Below are 19,035 nucleotides of genomic sequence, written 5' to 3' on the forward strand. Positions count from 1 at the left end.
CAGGATAGAAAGCCTAAGGATAAACCCACGCACCTATGGTCACCTTATTTTTGATAAAGGAGGTAAGAATATACAATGGAGAAAAGACACCCTCTTCAATAACTGGTGCTGGGAAAACTGAACAGCTACATGTAAAAGAATGAAATTAGAACACTCCCTAACACCATACACAAAAATAAACTCAAAATGGATTAAAGACCTAAATGTAAGGCCAGACACTATAAAACTCTTAGAGGAAAACATAGGCAGAACACTCTATGACATAAATCACAGCAAGATCCTTTCTGACCCACCTCCTAGAGAAATGGAAATAAAAACAAAAGTAAACAAATGGGACCTAATGAAACTTCAAAGCTTTTACACAGCAAAGGAAACCATAAACAAGATGAAAAGACAACCCTCAGAATGGGAGAAAATATTTGCAAATGAAGCAACTGACAAAGGATTAAGCTCCCAAATTTACAATCAGCACATGCAGCTCAACATCCAAACAACAAACAACCCAATCCAAAAATGGGCAGAAGACCTAAATAGACATTTCTGCAAAGAAGACATACAGATTGCCAACAAACACATGAAAGACTGCTCAACATCACTAATCATTAGAGAAATGCAAATCAAAACTACACTGAGGTATCACCTCATACCAGTCAGAATGGCCATCATCAAAAAATCTACAAACAATAAATGCTGGAGAGGGTGTGGAGAAAAGGGAACCCTCTTGCACTGTTGGTGGGAATGTAAATTGATACAGCCACTATGGAGAACAATATGGAGGTTCCTTAAAATATTAAAAATAGAACTACCATATGACCCAGCAATCCCAGTACTGGGCATATACCCTGAGAAAACCATAATTCAAAAAGAGTCATGTACCACAATGTTCATTGCAGCTATATTTACAGTAGACAGGACATGGAAGCAACCTAAGTGTCCATTGACAGATGAATGGATAAAGATGTGGCATATATATACAATGGAATATTACTCAGCCATAAAAAGAAACGAAATTGAGTTATTTATAGTGAGGTGGATGGACCTAGAGTCTGTCATACAGAGTGAAGTAAGTCAGAGAGAGAAAAATAAATACCGTATGCTAACACATATATAAATGGAATCCAAAAAAATAAAAAGCTTCTGAAGAGCCTAGGGGCAGGATAGGAATAAAGATGTAGACATAGAGAATGGATTTGAGGACACGGGGAAGGGGAAAGGGAAGTTGGAACAAAGTGAGAGAGTGGCATGGTCATATATACAGTACCTAATGTAAAATAGATAGCTAGTGGGAAGCAGCTACATAGCATAGGGAGGTCAGCTAGGTGCTGTGTGACCACCTAGAGGTGTAGGATAGGAAGGGTTGGAGGGAGATGAAAGAGGAAGGAGATAGGGTATATATGTATATGTATAGCTTATTCACTTTGTTATAAAGCAGAAACTAAGACACCATTGTAAAGCAATTAAACTCAAATATTTTTTTTAAAAAAGAAAAAAAATGGAGTACTACTCAGTAGTAAAAATAAACAAACTATACACACACAGAAAAAAAAACCCACAATGGGCTTCACTGTCCATGAAACAAATGGAGAAACTTAGACCATATTCAGAGTGTGCGAAGACATGGATCAAGAATTGTTTGATACTCCTTGGAGCAGAAGTGTGAAACAGAAAACAGAATATCAGAAATCACACTGCTAACTATGTATTCTAGAAAAACACTAGCACACCTATTCTAGGAAATGTGCTCAAGAATATGCATAGAAATAATGCTAGTAAAAGCAAAAGTAACAACTGAAAGGAACCCAAATGATAATGATACACTGAATGCATGTACTGTATAACAGTATACTTATAGGTATTTTATATAGCAATCAAAATAGGTTAAGTGCATTAACATGAATGAAACACACATGTATGAAAGCAAGTCACAGTGTACAAAATAGAGTATACTGACATGCAGTATAATGATATTGCAGAAACATTAGAAAATATTTGATAGTGAGACATAGACATCTCATGAAACAAAAAATTAAAAGTGATATGCTCGAAACTCAGAAAAGTGCTTACACCTGAGGACTTCCGGTGTACTTCAGTCAGGAACAAATAGTGTCAGACGTACTGATTATATTCTGTTTCTTAACTTGGGGGTATTATTCCTTAAAATACGAATACATGCTATCCATTTTTGTGTCAATGAAACATTACATACTTCTCAAATCCCTTTTTAAAACGTAAAGCATAAGTAGTCACCTGTGTTGAATGTCATTCTCTCATGAAAATATGGGAACAGAAAAGCATTTTTCTCTCAGGTCTCCTAACAACCTTATTTTTCAAATTTCTGCTTTCTAAAATAATAGGTGGGGCATTCTACATTTTTTTCCCACAAACAAAAGATAATTCTTCATTTGCTATCTTGGTTTCTTACTTAGCTTTAAAGTATCTATATAACTCTATATACAGTATCTATATAATCTGTATAACATGAATTTATTGTTATTGAAAACATGTAAATGAGTAACAATAGTTTCCTATTTCAAGAAAGTATGAAAAATACCAACCATTCCAATTAACATAGTTAAGCCATGTATATATATGACAAAAATAGAGAGCAGATGTCTGCTACTGTAGTCATTAAAATTCCTAATGAATTTCATAAAGGTTGATATAATTAATTGTGTAAAAGTTACTATTAACAAGATTTTTAAAAAACAGAATTCTTTTCAATACTATATAAGCCTGTAATTTCAAATATCAAGTGATTGACATGAATATGAAAATATTTGGAGATAACAACATACCAAAAACACCATGCATTTTCAAATAAGTAAATTTACTGTTCAAATATTTTATTCTCATTATGTATAATAAGGAACATGATTTTTTCTGAACTCATAGATTTCATTTGTTTCGTAACTAATTAGCTAAGACATTTAAGGAATCTCTGGTACTCTACACAAAAGAACAGATCCCAGCCTTTGTAGATGAGAACACATTAACCAGATACATTGAATTAAACAAGCTAAACCCATTAAATGGGGGTGATTTGTGGAAAACATATCATTCATTTTAGAATTAACTAAAATGAGTAAAAGTTAGCTCCATTTCAAGTTATAAAGCTGTGTATTTAGTTCACTTCTGAATAACATGACAATGAAAAATTTAAAAGAAGAAGCCTGTCTATGTCAGCACTGGAAAATGATGAAATATTTTATTACTTTGCACTAAGTTTCTTCAATGAGGTTTTTAAAATTAATAGACTGTTCTTCAGAACAGATTGGGGTTTATCATAAAAAGAACAGAAAGTACAGAGATATTCCATACACACACTCAATCCTTTCTGGTCTGCCCTACATTAACATTTTGTATTAGTGTGGTTCATTTTTTATAACTGATGATCCAGTATTAATAAACTATTAACAAAAGTCCATTAAGGGTCCCTTTTTGTGTTGTACATTCTGAGTATTTTTGACAAATGTATGTGTCCACCATTATAGAATCTTACAGAATAGTTTCACTGCCATAAAAATGCTGTGCTCTGCTTGTTCACCCCTCCCCCTCCCCCACTGACAATCCTACCCTAACTTCTTGGCAAACACTGATCTTTTTACTGTTTCCATAGTTTTGCCTTTTGCAGAATGTCATGTCATATGGTTGAACTCATACAGTATGTAGCCTTTTCGGACTAGCTTCTGTCACTTAGCAATATGCATTTAAGGTTGGTCCACAGTTGTTCATGGTTAGATAGATCATTGTTTTTTATTGCCAAATAATATTCCATTGTATGGATATATCATAGTTGCTTAGGGCATCTCGGTTGCTTCCAAGTTTTAGTAATTATGAATAAGTCTGCTATAAATATTTCTTTGCAGGCTTTCATGTGAAGAGAGTTTTCAACTGATCTGGGTAGATAACAAGGAGCATGATTGCTAGAAAATAAGGAGAGTGTGTATAGTTTTGTAAGAAACTGATGACTGTCAAATTTTCCAAAGTGGCTGCAGCACTTTACATTCCTACCAGAAATGAATGAGAGCTCCCTTTGCTTCACATCCTCACCAGCATTTGGTGTTGTCAATGTTTCGGGTTTTAACTGTTCTAATAAGTTTGTGGTGGCATCTCATTGTTTTAATTTGCAATTCTCTGATGACAATGATGTTCATATACTTATTTACAACCTGTATATCTTCACTAATAAGGCAATTACTCAGATTTTTTGCCCATTTTTAAATTGAATTGTTCGTTTCCTTATTATTGATTTGTAAGAGATCTTTGTGTATTTAGGATACCAGTTTTTATCAGCTAAGTGTTCTGCAAATATTTTCTCCTAGTCTGTGCTTTGTCTTTTTATTCTCTTAACAGCGTATTTTGCAGAACAGCAGTTCTCAATTTAACATCTTAAAAAGTTTCTTGAAATAACCCAGGTTTCATGATCATTATTACTCATTGTTGCATTTTACTCTTGCAATAATAAATCTGCATGTATTACTCAAATGGTAAGTTTACATGTATACTAAAAATACAATTTCACATTACTTTTTCTCAGATATTTTGAAACTCAAAACTATGTACTTAAAGGTAAATATTAAGATATTAAGAATAAATCTGAATGGAACCCTTGTTCTTAGTACAGATATCATTTCATTTTAAATACCATGGTAACTTCTGTTATCACGTTATTGATGATTGAATACAAGTTTCAGGATATTAAGAGACATTTGGTCCTTCTGTTTTCCAGAATCTTAGGACAAAGCCAAAGCCAAAAGTATACTTTGCTGAATTATGAGGCCTTGTTGTATCTTCATTTTCATGCTCGTGATTTGCTTCTTCAAAGTTTTGATCATTCCTAAGAGTATGTTTCCCTTTTCATCTGTAATTCTCAATTAGAGAATCTTCTCTATTGGGGAAAGGAACAATGTGCTTAGCAAATGTGCACCCTGACAGCACGGTCTTTAAGACCTGAGCACACTCCATCCTTCCATCACCACTAGTCTCTGTGATCACCGTGAACAGCAACAGTCACAGAAAATGAAGTAAAAAGGCCAATTTAGAGAGCACATTTTAAGGCATGAGACACTTTCATACAGTACACTAAATATAACTGGAATAAATCTTCAAAACTAATTTATGAACCTGGGATAATCCTCTGAATAGGGTAAACTGCAATGAGAATGCTTTACTAAAATGCCATATCCAGGTAGCTTCTAAAGGGCACAAACCAGATTGACAATCAGGTCTACCTAAATCCAAAAGCTGTGTTCTTTACAATGTAACACATTAAGTGATGTTGGGATGCATCAGTCGCTCACGGTATTTCTAATATCATGGTTTGGAAGGTAGCAGTGTGCTGGTCAGGAAACATGGCAGACAGTACTGTTAACCATGTACAGCATAGTAAATAATCAAGAAGTGGGGTTTGACAAAATTTTAACACTTGACTCTTGAAAAGCAAAAGTAAACAACAACAAAACACTAGTTTGTAATGTTTGAAGATTTTTACAGTGTGAATATTCTCACTTGGGACTATTTCAAGCTACTAAACTTCAAGGACTGTGAAGGGTATGAAATTTTTACCCGATTTGCAAGCAAATAGGTTAGCTTGCACAGTTTCATGGATACTAACAGAAGATACAAGACCCTTGAGTCAGAAACAAAGGATAGCTTATTACTCATAGCAGTAGCAGTTGCCAGAATATCAAAACTTGTGCCATCCCCCAAATCTAAAATCCCACAGGTGAGACAAAGAAGTGTAAGTAACACCTGCATGTGTGTTGCAGAAGAGGAACCCTGAGTTTAGAGCCTGAATCATTCATAATGGGCAACTGGCAAACAGCCTTTTCGCAGAGAGAAATAGTATCTGTATTGTACTGGGCATCAAACATCTGTCTTTTGCTCAGAGGAAAAAGGCCATCCTTCGCATTTGTTTACTATACAAACCTCCTTGAAAAGATGGGTCATAACAAAGGTAGTCAACCACTCTTCACAAGATGTGCAGAAAATAAGAGACCAATGAAGAATTATCTCCCAATACAAATGTGATATCATTTATCATGGAGCTGGGAAGTGATATGCACAGTTGACTATTGTGAGTCAGAACAAGCCACTTTGGGACATCATTCCACAAGTAAGGCCACCATGGAATATTAAAATGCTGTTTTTTATAGTTAAGTGAATAAGAACAATAGTGTAACAACTAATATAAGACATACATCAGAATCATACTTATTTTTACTGAAAAGTGTATGCTAAGTCTAAAAGAAAAAAAAAACAAAAACAGTTATCTTTCCCCTGTCTGGAAAGTACAAATCAAAGAATCATTTGCTAAATCGGTACAATATTAATTTCTCAATCCTGCCTTATATCAGCGTTGAGAAAAACAAGTGTTCAAATTCTTTGCAAATTGTGTGTCACATATAAATGATCAAAGCATATCATACATTTTCATGTCATGATCTCATTGAAATAAAACATTTTGGCATTGCCTAAATTCTAACATAAATGAGTTAAAAGGCAGAAAGGTTAAACAAATACAGTTGATTTGCTACTGTTTATTTTCATAAAGACTGTTTCAGACTTTCAAGATAAATGTACTTTTGGAAAGTTGTATACAGCTAAATGATTAGAAAAACCACTCAGTAAATTATGATTTATTCAATTAGGTAATTTGTTTACGAGTTTCCTTAGTTCTATACTTCCTTATGTCATAACATTTGTCACACTGTATTGTAATTATCCATTTAACCATATATCTTTCTAAGTATTCCAGGCTTTTAACCTGAGCTGCACATCAGAATGAGCTAGATGATTTGAAATACACACACACACCCCACATACCCACACACACACACACACCACATTCCCGTGGGCCTATCTTCAGAAACTGAGTCAGTGGATCTGAGAATTAGCCAGTACACCTGTATTTTTTTAATTACCACAGGGTAGTGTGATACACATTTTGGTTTAAAACAACTGACCTACAATGTGTTATGAATGTCAGTGAAATCATTTATGCATCTTTGTTTTCCTAAAGTCCACCATAGTTTTTGAAGCACAGTAGGTGCTTAGTATATATTCAACACATTTCCTTCTAGCTCACCTTAATATAGTTCACTATTGCTTTTCATAAACAAAGATGACTGCGGCAGCTTCCTGAATGTTTTGCTTTTCCATTTACTTCTTGCCCTGTCTAATAACATTTCCATCGAATGTAAGAGTCAACTTCTCAAAATCTATAACTCTACTGTACTAGGAATTCCCAATGCCTTCTTGTTCTAATAAGAAGTTGAACCATATGAAATTACTGCTTCTGTTGTAAAAATGATCAGATATTAGCAGTTTCATATGGCTTAACCTAAAAGAACATAGTCCAAAATGTTTATCATGTCCTACAAGCCATGACATTAGTTTATACCTGTTTATTCAAACTCATCTTATGCCACATCCTTCTGTTCTCCCCACAGCAGAGTAATTTTATTCCAGATTCACAGATCCGGTAAATGCAATTCCTACTCCCCAGTACAATTTTCTCTCCAGTGCTTTACGTGTGACTATCTCCTCCTCTCCATTAGTACCAGCATAATTAACACATTTTCTCAATGAACTTTAGAAGCATTATATTGGAAGTAGATTTTTCTCTCATGAGTCTGTATCTCAACTCCTTATTTATTTCCTTTGTAATTTAGATTCCACCTAAATTTAACATTTTGGTCTTTTTTTATACCTATCTCTCAAAATAAATCATTAATCTATATCTATCTGTATATATATAGCTAGGAGATATTTTCTGGTATTTTTCACACCATGTGCTCCAAGTATAAAAGGGGCCCTGGCAAATGTTCAATAAACATCTGTTTAGTAAGCAAACACCTTTCAAAAAATATTTTAAAGAAAATATAATTAAGTGTAGTATTATTATATCACAATATAATGATGTAAACTGTTACAAAATAAAAGCTTGAAGATGTAGAAATGGTAAGACTTATAAATCTTAAAAGCTGTTTCACACAAGTAGCTCTTTTCAATTCTTAAGACAGATAATGATATATATTTGATTTTCTCTTATCTACATGTTTATCTTTCTCAAAACTTAATTGAATAATTCTCTGATAGCCATAGATTAACCCCCAAAATGAAATGTTCTATTTAAAGAGAACTGGAAGGTTCACCTATATATTGTTTCTGTGGCTATAATTATATTCCAACAAAATGTTACTTCATGAGGTATCAATAAAAAAGGTGTATAAGTCCTTACAAAGATGGAATGTTGAGAGAAAAATACAATCTAAAGCAGAGTATTCCATGGAGCACAATGACAGTCACAGTGTTGCTTCTGCTAAGGGTATAATGGGTTAAAATTGAGACATTACTGAGCTTGTGGCCTGCATCTTGGACCGACATCTTTTTATAAAAAAAAATAGAATATGTACAATTAATATGCAAGAGCAAAATGTATCTGTATTTTAGCTAAAAATGCAAACCCATATCCAAATAAAATATAGCAAATGGGTTTTTTTTTTGTTGTTTGTTTGTTTTTTAAATCCAGACAAGCCCTTCATTATTGATGACAAAGAAAAACTACAAAACAGATGTCACACGTGCTAGGTTTTACTTTACTTCAGCAAACATTTGGCAAATATTTGATCCCAGTACAACAGAGGCAAATAATTAATAGTGGTTTACTTCTTCATTTATGAGCATTCCAAAGAATTCAGCCTATGGCATAAATGCATAATATATAGTCTCAATATCAATTATATAGTTTTGTGCCTGTATTTTGAAGAAATATTACAGTTCTAAAGTGAACAGCTGTTTGGTTTATTAGTAAAACATTATTATTCATCAGAACCTAAAGAAAAGCCAATTGATTTTTTTTTTAACTTAAATCAGAATCTTTGAAATGCAGAGACATTCAAAACTGATTAAATTAGTTTAAATTGAAGGAAGCAACAGGTAATATGAACATCTTCCATTTGCAGCCTGAGTCAACCCAATCGAGCAGTTACACAGAGGGGACAAATAGAATAATAAGCCTTGGATACATTCTTGCCAAATTACCAGCCACCATCAAGAGAGGCCTGTGGAGAGTGATGCTGGACTGTCTGGCTAGGAAATGAGAGGACACCCAAAAAGTAACCAAGAAGTGGTGGTAGTCAGCATCAAGAAAGATTTTTAAGCAGATGACAGATAATAGTGGAAATGATGGGGTTGCTGGGTCATATGGTAGTTCTATTTTTAGTTTTCAAAGGAACCTCCATACTGTTCTCCAAAGTGGCTGTATCAATTGCCACTACTGGGCATATACCCAGAGAAAACCGTAATTCAAAAAGACACGTGCACCTCAATGTTCATTGCAGCACTATTTACAATAGCCGGGACACAGAATCAATCTAAATGTCCATCAACAGAGGAATGGATAAAGAAGATGTGGTACATATATATGGTGGAATATTACTCAGCCATAAAAAGGAATGAAATTGGGTCATTTGTAGAGACATGGATGGACCTAGAGACTGTCATACAGAGTGAAGTAAGTCAGAAAGAGAAAAACAGTTATCGTATATTAACGCATGTATGTGGAATCTAGAAAAATGGTATAGCTGTTCTTATTTGCAAATCAGAAGTAGAGACACGGGACACGGGCAAAGAGAAGAATGCGTGGATACCAAGGGGGAAGGGGGGTGGTGGGAGGAACTGGGAGGTTGGGATTGACATATATACACTATTGATATCATGTATAAAATACATAACTAATGAGAACATACTGTATAGCATAGGGAACTCTACTCAATGCTCTGTGGTGATCTAAATGGGAAGGAAATCCAAAAAAGAGGGGATATATGTATACGTATAGCTAATTCACTTTGCTGTACAGTAGAAACTAACACAACATTGTAAAGCAACTATACTCCAATAATAATTAATTTTAAAAAGTAGTGGAAATGAGGAACTTTAGTCTCTAAGTGAGGTAGGTTTGTGATTCTGAGGTATTTTTGAGAACAAAGTTGTACATATTAGGAAAATACAGGTTGTCAACACTAAGGCTAAAAAGGAGGAAAAAAGAAAGAGTTCCAAACAGCATTTCTGATGGGATTACACCTCTGGATGAAAGCTGATTTCTCACTCCCAGAGCACAAAAGAGACCTCACCGAGGAGCAATGTCCCAGTGAAGACTTCTGAGGTCAGTCTTCTGCGCAGCCATTCTGGAGGTAGGGCTGGGAGTGAGCATTCAAATATAGGCCCCGGTTTAGAGAGAGATGAACAAAGTATCTTCAGACACCACAGAGGATACAAAGAAAATAAAGCAACACACTTCAACACTTCAATACAGGGGCTTTTCACTTGTTTGAAACAACTGAGGGGAACATAATGTATAGAACAGGGAACACTACTTAATGGGAGGGAAATCCATAAGGGAGGGGATATACATATATGTATGGCTGATTCATTTTGCTGCGCAGTAGAAGGTAACACAACATTGTAAAGCAACTATACTCCAATAAAAATTAATTAAAAGATAAAGAAACAACATATAATTAGAAAATCCACTTTTTTTCTGTATTTCTTTTTATATAATGGAGTCAGAAAGGAGATATGCAAACAAGATGTCAAATAATGGGGATTAATACAGAAGATTTTTTAAAGCATTCAGAAGTACCAAATGCAACAAATTATATTAAGGGATGAGAAAGGAGCATGAATTAATAAAGCCCCAGAATTGTTTCGGCAGAAATCAGAATGAGAGTAAGAAAGAAATATGTGATTAGGGAATTAAAGCTGTATTTCTAGAAGTTTTATAATCTGCCACAAACTTGCTTGAATTGTGCTTGAACGCTTTTACTATGCCCTAAGCCCACTTTGCTAAATTATGTCTTATTTGACCTGAACACTTAATAGTTTCACTGACCATAACTATGATATTTGTAGGAAACAGCATCAAATATTTACAAACGCTGCAGTCAACATTTTCATCCTTATGCTTCCTGTTTTGAGAAAATGTACATTTTAGATGTTTCATACTTTATGGTAAATTATAGCACAATGATTAAATAATTTGTTTTGTCAACTTTTTCAAAACCGTGACGAAAATTGAAATGTATGCAGAGTGTAGGAATGAAAGTTGACTTATCTAGAATTTCAACTTCAGTGGGGTAGGAAAAAATAATTTTTTCAGGGGTCACAAACATTTTCTAGAATGTATTATAAAAAATGTGACTCAAAAAAATAATAAAATTCTTTTATACTGGACAGCTGATTGGCCACGTGGCCTCTGTCTGAGATTAAGAAAAAATATTGAATTATTACCAACTTTGCTGGAAGGCTTTACTCTCTGTATGTTTTCAGCTCCGATGAAAACAATCTTATCACTTGATCATTTTCTGGGATCCTGTGTCTTAAAGGAACTTAGATTTTTTAGTCCAGTAGATAAGTTCTCAAATGTGGGTTTATAAAATGAGGTACCTGAGAAATTCTCACTAGTGTAATTATAGAAGTTAAAAAGCTATAGTGAGATTTTCATGAAGTTTAATGTATTAAATTTAAAATTCTCTTTCTTTATTCTGGCAGTATAGCTTTCATATTATAATATGAAAGTATGATGATTGATAGTACCTTTATTTTGTCTAATATACTCAATTTTAAAAAAACTGTTACAATGCATTTCCCTGTTTTAAATAAATAAAGATATTGCTTGGTTAATTGAAAAGTATTATAGGATCACCTGGTTAAAATCTGGACATGAGCTCATACACTAATGGAAAAGTTCTTTTCATTTATTCACCCTTATTCAAAGATTTCTTTATTAAAGTCAACATTAAACAACCAATATGATAATAAAGGAAGAGTAAAAGAGCATTTGCAAGACCAAGAAAAGGGTAAGAGCTTATGTAAATGCAAGAATGAAAAAGCATCTTCCAAGATTCACCTAGGAGATTGCTCTACTAGGATGTGTGGTGAAGTGGTGATAATATAGTCTGGAAACCAAAACAGATGCAAATATTCAATTCATAGAGCTATGACATTAAGGATGTCTTGGTAAAATTAGCTAATATCTCTGAATTTCATTCTCCAGCTACTAAAATATATCTACACAAGTAGTAGCATGATTAAATGAGTTAAATAATATGAAAAGCCTTACAGTATATCTTAACTATTATTTTCTTTCTTGTAAATTCCTCTTTTCATCACCATTTAATAAAAACACACATTTCTATACAGAACAAGATAGAACAATTAACTCCTAAATGTCAGAGACCACATTGTCTGTCCATCTGTCTATCCATCCATCCGTCCATCCATTTATCTATCTTTCTAATCATATACATATGATTTTTGAGGGTATATCATCTTTGATCTTTGATTAAGAACATAATACTAATCACTTTAAAAGATTCAAGAACAGTAATATACGTAGAAGAAAGGAGTATAAGAAGTAATCACAAATAAGGTATTTGTATTTGTGCTTCTCTTTCAACCAAATGTGTTGTACAATATTAAATATTATAACAATATATCATATATTTAAATAATAAATATATGCACATACATAGGAATCTTATAAAGATCTTGGGTACAAATGGAATATCATAATTTCCCAAGTTATATTATATATACTCTTCCAGGTAGAATCGTTATTATACAGTGTTACTAAATTTATTTTTTTTAAATGTTTAATTCCTTAAGTTTGGACCAAATCTATTAGGAGGAATCCATGAACAATTTTATACTGTTTGTTTTTACGTCTCTGTGTGTGCTGTTTTCACATAATATTATATCTGAGAATTATGAATAGATTATAGACTCCTTGCTACTTCCTAAGCTATAGATCAATTACTTGGTTTCTTTGATAAGATTGTGAATGAAGGATTTGAATTCCAAGAGACAGACACTAGTTAAAAGAGTTTTTCAACAAATCCTTTAGCTTATGCTCAAGTTGAGATAAAGCAGTATTCAGGCACTGCCAATGCTAATTATTAAGCCTTCTGCTGGAGAACATATTCCTTATTTTGATGAGTCATATACTGGTGGAAAGACAACACACACAAATGTAACTTAGATAATATTCTCCATTTCTCTGAAGGGATACAAATTTTAAGGGAAGTGTGGTGGCCAAAAGGTGGTCTTAGTTGCAGCATATATATCCCCAAATAGTTTCCCTTGGTGTGTAAATTTCCTAAAAGGAGTACACAGCAACAAATGACATGTCAGCACAAATAAGGTCTTACTGAATCTGAGAAGCTCATTTCTTCCTGTGTAAGGTCCTTGCATGCTCCTGGCTTACATTGATATTCCATATAAATTTATTTACAAAAACAATTGAGACCACAAATAAAGAGTAACTGTAGACATACAGAGCTTCCTGGTTTTCCTCCTAGGTCCCAGATCAAGTTTCTGCTTTCTAGAACCTCACAGATTTGTTTCTTTTTGTTTAAAATACTCTAATTTTCTTGTAGCAGGGGCAGAACAAGAAAACCAAACTCTGTATTAACAAATTAAAAACAAATGGCTAAATAATCAAAGTAAGCTCATGTGAATTATAAATCTTACCCAATACGATTTTACTAATGATTAAAAGCATGTAAGCAAAAGCTAGGCAGAGCATTGCTTTCTGAAGGAAATTGTAGCTACAGTATAGCTTGTAAATGTCCCCTTTTCTCCAGCACTAATCCCATTTTAGATTAATAGAGGAATTCTAAATAATATGTGCAGAATCATTATTCTTTGGGGAATATGTTTCAGGTTGGGTGCCCTGCAGTTTTATATTCTTTGGGTAGACAGCAAAAATGCATATATGACTCATTCCCATTTTCATACCAACTATTCTGGTCTCCATAAACCAGCAATTCCAGTTTTATTTACAAAAAGCCATTGAGAAATACCAGTTTTGCATTGCTGAAAATACAATTTTTTTTTAAATTTCGAAATAGGACAATACTTATTATTAATCAAATCCTCAGACTCTGTTCAAATGTTGACAGCTGTCCCAATAATGTCTGTAATGGCAAAAAGATCCATTTCATATTTATGCTTCAATTTTATCTTCAGTTTCTTTCAGTCTAGATCAGTCATCAGTGTTCCCTTGCCTTTCATGACTCTGACAGACATTTCTTGGATAGGAAGTCTACTGATAAGTATCATTAGCCTGTTTACAAGTAGGAGGCACTCTTTCTGTAGAACACCACCTCATTAAGGGAGAAATGTTTCACCCCTCTTCTTACTCTTTCCTTTCCCACATACTTGCTACCCATGCTCTGTTTCTCCAGGGAAAGGCAACATGAACCCTCATCTTATAACTAAGCTAACAAAAAATAATGAATTCTAGCTAAAATTCTTTTCATTTGATTCTCATGTGTTCACCTGGTTGCCAATAAAAATTTTACAGAAATTTCATGTTTGTTTTATCCCCTTCTTGTAACTTGTAAAATTGTATTATAGGAGGGCAAAGGTCTGGCCTTGCAGTACTATGTTATAGAAGCATTAGTATTAAATTATAAGACTTACATTTTTTTTAGAGAAAATTTGGATTATCACATGACAGATGGCTAAGAAGCACTTAGTCCTGCAAGGTTTTTCAGTGTTTCAAAGGCCCTTTGGTACATTCATGCCTATATGTATATTTTATTAAAACATCATTTGTGGATACAATACCCAGAATATATAAAAACATTTTAACCAATTTCCTACAGAAAGGATTTAATTATGAAAAATAGGTTGTTTCCATTTTACCCTTTAAAAAATCTTAAATCAATAATTTTTGCACACTTCTCATTATTTACTAAGGGAATATTCCTAAAATGTAACCATTCTTTTCTCTTAACTCTTCCATTTGAACTTTATAATATGTTTAAAGTCTCAGAATTGAAAGCTCGAGGCAGTATTAAATTCAAGGTAGGATACAAAAAAACAAATATCAGGATGAACGTTTAGTCAAGGCTTATAATCAAATAATTAGTATCAGAGTTACAGGAATTCTGGAGGGGATAAGCCCTGTGTAAAATTTTAGTATATCAGGCAGAGAAACAGAAGACCATGTACATGAGGTAACAAAGAGCGCTAGTCAGAGTCCATAATCCAAAGAGCAATCTGGCAGGAATATTAACTTGACCATATCCAGTCCACAATGAACGAGAACTCCCAGGATTTTAGTTTGTTTCCACCATCTTTGTAGAAGACTCTGTTTTAAAGTTTTTATCCTCTTTACCTGGATAATCACTCTGGTGATGTGAGAGAAAGTCTCTTTCTTTCCCCCTGTCTAAACCAAGAATTTTAGATTTCCATAATAATAAAGAGCTCTATATTCACATTCCTAAAGGGTCCAATATGGTGCTGGATGATGACTGAAGAGAAATTCTGTTATTTTTATGTCTGAAATGGGTCCATTCTATGATCCTTCCTTTGAGAAGGGAAACACTTCTGTTTGGTTTCAGAGCCTGGAGAAGTAAATAATTAAGATTTTTTTCCCTCATTTTTTCAATCTACTTCTCCATATAACCCTTCTTTCCTTATCAGGGCAGGCAAATAGCAGAGTTCATTTAGCAAGATAAAGATCTTAAAATACACAAATGTTCTATTTAATGGGACTATAACTTGTTTTTGTACCCTTGAAGGTTCTTAATGTGTTTAGACAGGCACAGTAAGTTATTTTAATAGAAATACTAATAAAAAAGAAGAGAGCTTTCAATTTGTGTATTGTGCTGAGCTGAAATTTGTATTTAAATGCATCTGGGGCTCCCTTTGCTAGTTGGTTAGCAACTAATCATGATTATAGTGTTTGATTGCCTAACACCTACAGGCCATTACCAAGAGGCTGTTTCTAAGTACTATAGGACCCACATTCCATTGCTGTATTATTTGAATCAAACTTTCATCATAATGTAGACTACAACTGCAGAGCTAGGTAGATACATACATACTTGGATACATATAGATAGATATAGATTTATAGATGTATATTCTAGACATAAGGTAATTTCAGGAAAACACTAAGAATTTGATGGCATAAAATTTATAAAATTAAAGATACAGCCAAGTAAGCAGTGTCATAAATCTTTTTTTTTTTTTTAAGTTCCTTTACTACTGCCCCAAAGCAGTTAGGGATCCTACTCAAGACTATTCAAAAGTGACTAAGAATGTTCAGATGAACCTTAGCCAAATACACAGCTGCATCATTGAATTTTACCCTAGACACACATATTGCACATCTGTTCTTCAGCCTCATTGAGCAGCAGACTGCTCCAGTACATCAGATAACATTCATTAGTTCTTTGAAAGAGGAAGTCACCTGCTAAAGTCAGATAGCTATTGATTTTCACCACAGTTTCTGATCTGCATGAAACCTCTATTCTATTTCTAGCCTATTGCAAATAGAACATTTTTAAAGGCATGGTCTATATCTAAGTCAGCACATTGTGTTCACTGAGATAATTTTAATTCCACAGGCTATGCAAGAAGATATGCCAAGTGAAATGACAACAAAAAATAAGAATGAAAAAGAAAAGAGAGAAAGAAGGAAAGAAAGGAGATAAAAGAAAAAGAGGAAGAAAGAGAAAAGAACAACAGTAATTCAGTGATAGTGTTAAGACAAGGAAAATGACATATATATTTAGCAAGACTGGGGTAAAAAGCACTTCACTTATTATCAGGCCATTACGTGGAAAATATAATTTACTCAGAACCATTCGGAAACATTCATTCAGAGTTAATATTAAGCAAACCAAACATCCTGTCATTTAATTTGTGCATTTCCATCTGAAAATTTAGGCACAATGGAAATAACTCAAAGAAGCTTTTAAATCAAATAATTTTAAACTGTTTTTTATTCCCCTTGGCAAATGTGTGTGACTGTATAAAAGTCTGTATAAATTTGGTGAATGTTTTTTTACATGATTTTTGTTAAGAAAAAAGACACTTACTATGTATTTATTGGAAATTACAGTTATCATAATTTCACTAAAAAATTCTAATAATTGTTGTCCCTGAAATTACAATACAGTTAATACTACCTAGTCAATTCCTTTAAAAAGGGGATATAGGCCTCATGGAACTTAAAATTTAAAAGTGTAAAAGAATAATGTAAACAGTAAAGGGAACTCCCTGGTGGTCCAGTGGTTAGGACTCTGCACTTCCACTGCAGGGGACCTGGGTTCCATCCCTGGTCAGGGAACTAACATTCCACAAGCCACATGGCCAAAAAAAAAAATCTTTGAAAAAGAAAAAGAATAATGTATAAAAAGAAGTATAGTTTATATCATTCAGGTGGCCATGTCCTCGATATTCCATTAGTCCTGTGTGAATTGCTGTAAATTCCTGAATATGTTTTAATCCCAATCCTTAATCATGACATGCTCTCATGTTTAAAATTATGTATTGTTTATGGCAGGGTTATTCAACTGTATAAATAAATTGACAATCGTTAAGTGGGCTCCAATAAAACAGCCAAGGAAGCAACAATTATAAAAATGAAAAAAAAAAATGTTTACTGGTATATCACAAATGTTAAATGTAAGGTTAAGTGCTATTTTTCCTTTGGAATCCTGTTGTATCAGTCTGGTAAAGCTTGATTTTGCTGTAAAACCAAGCAACCCTTCCTGTGCCTCAGCATGGCTGCTTTGCGTTTACTGCTCTCTAGTGGCTGGAGGCTACACTGTGGCGTCACAGGTCGGGTGAGCAGTCGGTGGTGAGTCCAGCAGGGCCTTGCTGCCAACCCCTCTGGCTACAGGCTCCTTGCGGAGCTCCCAGACTGGTCTTACGGGGATGGCCTCCTCCAATGAAAGGCCAGCTTCGAAGAAAAGGCCAAAGGTAAAAAGTTGCAAGACGAGTTGTACTGCTGTCACAGGAAATGGATGCTGGATTACAAGCATGGCAGCTCAGGTAGCAGAAGTTGCAGGAAGAAGAAAGGAAGCAGCAGAATGCTCTTAAACCCAAAGGCGCCCTACTGCAGAACCCATGACCAAGTCAATAAAAAGCAACTCCTGCCTCCCCCAGAAAAACAAACACAACAAAACCAAGCAAACCTAAATTCTCACAAGCTTAAAACAAATTAAATTTATTTATTGCTCAGTTGACATGACATTATGAGTTGGCTGGGGGCTCCACTCCATACTGTTGTCTGGTAATTCATCAGAGATGAATAACTATATGAAAGTCTTTCTTTTTTTTGTTATTATATAAAGTTATTTAATGGCACTTTGAGCCTATTTATGGCAAATCCAAAATCTTAGATGCTTGCTCAAGTTATATTGTATAAAATTAAAAATAATAATAACCTAATAATAGAACTACCATATGACCCAGCAATTCCACTCTTGAGTATATATCTGAAAAAAACAAAAACACAAATTTGGAAAGATACATGTACCTCAGTGTTCAAAGCAGCATTATTTACAACTGCCAAGATACGGAATCAACCTAAGCATCCAACAGATGAATGGATAAAGATATATTCCATACAATGGACTACTATTCAGCTATAAAAAACAATGAAATTTTGCCATTTGCAACAACTGGATGGACTTGGAGGGCATTATGCTAAGTATCAATAAAATAAGTCAGACAGAGAAAGACAAATACTGTATGCCGTTACTTCTATGCGGAATCTACAAAATACAAAAAACTAGTTAATATAACCAAAAAGAAGCAGACTCACAGATATAGAGAACAAACTAGTGGGAGGAGGGGCTAGATAGGGGTAATGGATTAAGAGGTACAAACTATTATGTATAAAATAAGCTACAAGGATATATTGTACAACACAGGGAATATAGACCATATTTACAATAACTATAAATAAAGTATAAACTTAAAAATTGTGACATCACTCTGTTATACACCTGTAACTTATATAATTCTGTACATCAACTATATTTCAAAAAAAACAAAGGATTCATGGCAAAAAATAGTAATAACATATTTCTCTAATCTGGGTAAAATCAAAGTGAGAGCCAGGAAATAAATGTATTCTAAAAAAATTACTTATAGCAGATACTTACACTACATGTCATAAATATTAAGATTAAGAATTTAAGAAGAGAGAAATAATGAGATAATTAT

The 19,035-nt window shown here is 33.8% G+C and overlaps 1 non-coding gene and 1 pseudogene across 1 annotated transcript; both read left to right on the top strand.

Annotated features, from left to right (window-relative positions):
* Window positions 1-17,076: 17,076 nt before the first annotated feature.
* TRNAG-UCC (transfer RNA glycine (anticodon UCC)) lies at window positions 17,077-17,149 on the top strand. The gene has a single exon. It is a non-coding gene; the product is annotated as a tRNA-Gly (tRNA).
* Window positions 17,150-17,585: 436 nt separating this feature from the next.
* Window positions 17,586-17,906, top strand: LOC132424920 (large ribosomal subunit protein mL52-like; annotated as a pseudogene).
* The last annotated feature ends 1,129 nt before the right edge of the window (window positions 17,907-19,035 follow it).

The sequence above is a fragment of the Delphinus delphis genome, chromosome 1 (assembly GCF_949987515.2).
Source record: "Delphinus delphis chromosome 1, mDelDel1.2, whole genome shotgun sequence".
Classification (NCBI taxonomy): domain Eukaryota; kingdom Metazoa; phylum Chordata; class Mammalia; order Artiodactyla; family Delphinidae; genus Delphinus; species Delphinus delphis.